This window comes from Zea mays, chromosome 9 (genome assembly GCF_902167145.1).
Source record: "Zea mays cultivar B73 chromosome 9, Zm-B73-REFERENCE-NAM-5.0, whole genome shotgun sequence".
In the NCBI taxonomy this organism is placed as follows: domain Eukaryota; kingdom Viridiplantae; phylum Streptophyta; class Magnoliopsida; order Poales; family Poaceae; genus Zea; species Zea mays.
In genome coordinates, this window is record NC_050104.1 from 134,170,874 (window position 1) to 134,176,873 (window position 6,000).

Sequence of the window (6,000 nt, forward strand, 5' to 3'; positions counted from 1 at the left end):
CGCAGAGTGATAGGCGAGGAGATCCACAAGCTAATGGCAGCAGGGTTCATCAAAGAGGTATTCCATCCCGAATGGCTTGCCAACCCTGTGCTTGTGAGGAAGAAAGGGGGGAAATAGCGGATGTGTGTAGACTACACTGGTCTCAACAAAGCATGTCCGAAGGTTCCCTACCCTCTGCCTCGCATCGATCAGATCGTGGATTCCACTGCTGGGTGCGAAACCCTGTCTTTCCTCGATGCCTACTCAGGGTACCATCAAATCAGGATGAAAGAGTCCGACCAGCTCGCGACTTCTTTCATCACGCCCTTCGGCATGTACTGCTATGTCACCATGCCGTTCGGTTTGAGGAATGCGGGTGCGACGTACTAGCGGTGCATGAACCATGTGTTCGGCGAACACATCGGTCGCACAGTCGAGGCCTACGTCGACGACATCGTAGTCAAGACAAGGAAGGCTTCCGACCTCCTCTCTGACCTTGAAGTGACATTCCGATGTCTCAAGACGAAAGGAGTCAAGCTCAATCCTGAGAAGTGTGTCTTCGGGGTGCCCCGGGGCATGCTCCTGGGGTTCATCATCTCCGAGCGAGGCATCGAAGCCAACCCGGAAAAGATCGCAGCTATCACCAGCATGGGGCCCATCAAGGACTTAAAAGGCGTACAGAGGGTCATGGGATGTCTCGCGGCCCTGAGCCGCTTCATTTCACGCCTCGGCGAAAGAGGTCTGCCTCTGTACCGCCTCTTAAGGAAGACCGAGTGTTTCGCTTGGACCCCTGAGGCCGAGGAAGCTCTCGGGAACCTGAAGGCGCTCCTTACAAAGGCGCCCATCTTGGTGCCCCCAGCTGAGGGAGAAGCCCTCTTGGTCTACGTCGCCACGACCACTCAGGTGGTTAGCGCCGCGATTGTGGTCGAGAGGCAAGAAGAAGGGCATGCATTGCCCGTTCAGAGGCCAGTCTACTTCGTCAGCGAGGTACTGTCCGAGACCAAGATCCGCTACCCACAAGTTCAGAAGCTGCTGTATGCAGTGATCCTGACGAGGCGGAAGTTGCGACACTACTTCGAGTCTCATCCGGTAATTGTGGTGTCATCCTTCCCCCTAGGGGAGATCATCCAGTGCCGAGAGGCCTCGGGCAGGATCGCGAAGTGGGCGGTGGAAATCATGGGCGAAACGATCTCGTTCGCCCCTCGGAAGGCCATCAAGTCCCAGGTGTTGGCGGACTTCGTAGCCGAATGGGTCGACACCCAGCTGCCGACGGCTCCGATCCAACCGGAGCTCTGGACCATGTTTTTCGACGGGTCGCTGATGAAGACGGGAGCCGGCGTGGGCCTGCTCTTCATCTCGCCCCTCGGGAAGCACCTACGCTACGTGCTACGCCTCCATTTCCCGGCGTCCAACAATGTGGCTGAGTACGAGGCTCTGGTCAACGGGTTGCGGATCGCCATCGAGCTAGGGGTCAGACGCCTCGACGCCCGCGGTGACTCGCAGCTCGTCATCGACCAAGTCATGAAGAACTCCCACTGCCGCGACCCGAAGATGGAGGCCTACTGCGATGAGGTTCGGCGCCTGGAAGACAAGTTCTACGGGCTCGAGCTCAACCACATCGCTCGGCGCTACAACGAGACTGCGGACGAGCTGGCTAAAATAGCCTCGGGGCGAACAACGGTTCCCCCGGACGTCTTCTCCCGGGATCTGCATCAACCCTCCGTCAAGATCGACGACACGCCCGAGCCCGAGGCACCCTCGGCACAACCCGAGGCACCCTAGGCCCGGCCCGAGGCGCCCTCGGTTCGGCCCGAGGCGCCCTCGGTTCAGCCCGAGGTACCCTCGGCCCCCGAGCGCAAGGCACTGCACGTCGAGGAGGAGCAGAGCGGGGCCACGCCTGATCGAAATTGGCAGACCCCGTACCTGCAATACCTCCGCCGAGGAGAGCTACCCCTCGACCAAGCCGAGGCTTGGCGGGTAGCGCGACGCGCCAAGTCGTTCGTCTTGCTGGGCGATGAGGAGGAGCTCTACCACCGCAGCCCCTCGGGCATCCTCCAGCGGTGCATCTCCATCGCCGAAGGACAGGAACTCCTGCGAGAAATACACTCGGGGGCTTGCGACCATCATGCAACGCCTCGAGCCCTTGTCGGGAATGCTTTCCGGCAAGGCTTCTACTGGCCAACGGCAGTGGCTGACGCCACTAGAATTCTCCGCACCTGCGAAGGGTGCCAATTCTATGCAAAGCAGACCCACCTGCCCGCTCAGGCTCTGCAGACGATACCCATCACCTGGCCCTTTGCTGTATGGGGTCTGGACCTCGTCGGTCCCTTGCAGAAGGCGCCCGGGGGCTACACGCACCTGCTGGTCGCCATCGACAAATTCTCCAAGTGGATCGAGGTCCGACCCCTAAACAGCATCAGGTTCGAGCAGGCGGTGGCGTTCTTCACCAACATCATCCATCGCTTCGGGGTCCCAAACTCCATCATCACCGACAACGGTACCCAACAAGTTCGGCAAGCGATGGATGAAGGAACTCCCCTCGGTGATCTGGAGCCTGAGGACAACGCCAAGCCGAGCCACGGGTTTCACGCCGTTCTTCCTGGTCTACGGGGCCGAGGCCATCTTGCCCACTGACCTGGAATACGGCTCCCCGAGGACGAGGGCCTACAACGATCAAAGCAACCAAGCTAGCCAAGAAGAATCGCTGGACCAGCTGGAAGAGGCTCGGGACAAGGCCTTACTACACTCGGCGCGGTACCAGCAGTCCCTGCGACGCTACCACGCCCGAGAGGTCCGGCCCCGAGACCTCCAGGTGGGCGACCTGGTGCTTCGGCTGCGGCAAGACGCCCGAGGGAGGCACAAGCTCACGCCCCCCTGGGAGGGGCCATTCGTCATCGTTAAAGTTCTGAAGCCCGGAACATACAAGCTGGCCAACAATCAAGGCGAGATCTACGGCAACGCTTGGAACATCAAACAGCTACGTCGTTTCTACCCTTAAGATGTTTTCAAGTTGTTCATATACCTCGCGCCCACGCAAAAGTTTAGTCATCAAGGAAGGGTCGGCCTCGCCTCGGCAAAGCCCGACCCTCCCTCGGGGGCTAAAAGGGGGGAGACCCCCTCTGCGTCGAAATTTTCCTCGAAAAAAGATCTCTTTTTAGCAGAATTTCTTTCGTGCTTTTTGACTACTTCGAAAAGCGGATTCTGGAAACGACGGAGTACACGTAAGCAGCCAAGGCTGACCGAGCCGAGGGACTCCTATGCCTCCGGGATACGGATACCTCACTCATCACCTTCTGTGATAAGTAACTCGCGTTCGGATAAAGTGATCCCGCGGACCGAACAAGTCTTTATGTTCGGAAGCTCTTCTGCCGAAGCGGATCCTTCGAGCCTTCTCGACTGAGTCGGAGACAGGGCCTCATGGACGGGTGAAAGTACGCGTAAGCGGCAAGGCCGACCGAGCCGAGGGACTCCCACGCCTCCGGGATACGGATACCTCACTCATCACCTTCCGCGAGAAGCATCTCTCGCTCGCACAAACATCCCTGTTACCGACAAAAAAGCCCAGATGCTCGAGATAAGAGGAAAGGAGACACAGCTTTACAACGCAGCGAGGGTGTGTTTTCTGGCCTCAGCGGCCGCAGAAGGCACACGCTACAAGGCGATCTGATCCTGCAGGCTCGGATCTTCACGCTGGAGGGGGGCTGTAACACCCTCGGCATCGACGACACCTTCAGCGAGGACCGACCCAGCCTCGGACGACGACGCGGTCCGGGGACTTCTCCGGGAACCCGGCCCGAGCAGGCGGCTCGGCCGGTTGCCTCAGGGGCCTCGGCCAACCATCTTCCAAGGGCGCCAGCCCGACCCGAGGCCTCGGCTGGTCAGCTCCGGCGTCGGTCCCGCTGACGGACAACCCGGCTAGGCTCCGGCCAACCAGGTTTCCATTTTCGAGCCAACTCCGCCTCTGTTCGTGCTGATTTCGCTACCCCTGGCCTTGGCTCATCGAAGAGCGGCCAAGGGGTCTCTTTAACTAAGCAAGAAGAGCCTCAGACAACAAGGCCGATCGAGTCGAGGGACTCCTACGCCTCCGGGATACGGATACCTCACTCGTCACCTTGACACGGGGCGACTCATGCTTGGTGAGGCGATTCAGATAATCAACAGGCGAGACTTAGTGCTCGAAGATGAGGAAAAAACACGGCTCCGTGCCGAAATTACATGCATGTTCAGGCCTCGACAGCCGCAATGAACAAAAACACTGGCACTCAAAGTGCCCTTACAAACGGAACTCCAGTTCCGTCCCCGCGGGTATGAGCGACCTCGAGCCTGCGGGGTAACGAACATCGGGAGGCTCGCCAGCAACCTCTGCGGCAGCAACCGTGGTCCCGGGTGGACGCGGCCACCGGAGAGCTCTTGTTCGCGGTCCTGCTCAAGGGACGCGGACCAGCCATCAAAGCCAAAGAGCGGGCCGCTCCCAAGCGCACCAGCAGATCCTCGCTGCCGTCCTCGCCGCGAACGCGAGGGAAAGGACGGAATGTTGCATCCTAGCTGGACAGCAACAGTTCGCCTTCCCCGGCATGACTGGAGGACGTCTCCGTCGCAGCGCGGAAGGACGATTGCCACCACTAGAAGCTGGAAGAGGAGGTGGTCCGCCGACCCGCGCAGGAGGTAGAGCCCCGGCTCGCCTCGCTCCCCACCCCAGCGAGGATGACGAACACCCCCGATGCTGAGGGCGGGATCACATCCTGGCTTGCCTCTCCCCATCCAGGAGCTGGAGGTCACCGTTTTGGGTGACCACCAGCGGAGGGGAGCAACCAGGCTATGTGATGAAAATCCTTGAAGCCGAACGATGGCTGAAAGGTACCAACTCCCATGGAGTTGCGTTCCTCCGACGATGAGGCGGAAAGACGGTGGGTACCCCCCATCCGGGGGCTTGGAAGATGGAAAGACACGACGCATAAGGGAGGAAGAAGACATGGTCGCCTTCCGAAAGGGGTCACCCTCCTTTTAAAGGCAACTCTCCCTACGTGCGCCCTCAAACGTCATGGGTTGAGTCTTCTCCAACACACTCCAAGGCCCTCCCCTGCGGCGCGGGGGCTGGGTCCCGCATGTCATGCAAACCGGCTCAGAGCAGAAGAAGCCAAACCGCCGCGCGTCGCGCACACAACCGCCCAGCGGGTACAAGCGACCCCCACTTTTGCCCAGACCAACGGGCGGAAGGGGCGAGCAGCCATGCAGGCGGCATGCAACCGCGCCAGGTGGACGCGCTTCTCCGACTTCTGACACGCCAGCATGGAGGCCCAGGCCCACGCGTCACGCAACCGGCGCACCAGATGCTGCATGCAAGCGACCGCACCGCCACTTGCGCCACCACCGCGCCTCTTCGGTTGCGGAACCAATACCGCGACTCGAGGCGGCCCTGCACACGACCCAGCAACGCCAGCCTGGCGCGACGGTCAATACGGCCGAAGGTGGGCCGGCAGTAATGACGGTGGAAGGCGGGCGGGAGCAACGGTCACGTCGTCAGCCAGGCTCACGTCCCATCCAGGGGCAGCAAGGGAGCCTCCTCTCACGGCGTGAAAACGACGCGCCCGTGATCCGTTCCTCGAACGGCTCGCGCACGCGCAACGGCCGCCCCGCCAACCACTCGCCCCGTCGCATTAACTCCGCGGCGGGACAGGCGGCGCTTCTGGCAGGAGGAGCGGGCGACGCTTCGCCTTCGCCGTAATAACCGCGCCAAAAAAGGTACGCCGCGTCATTCGATTTCGTATCCTTTTCCTTTTTCCTCTTTCTCTATCTCTTGCAACAGGGACCGGGAAAGGGGGATACCCCGAAAAGGATCCTTCTCTGTGAAGGAACCGGGCTCCGAGCCCCCCTACTGATCAGAGGTTCGAAGGCTGGCCCTCCGAAGGGTTCAACAGTCGCCTCAGATCGCGTGGGCCCGACACCCACTACTGGTCAGGGGTTCGAAGGCTGGCCCCCCGAAGGGCTCCATGGCCGCCTCAGGCTACTCGGGCTCCGCGC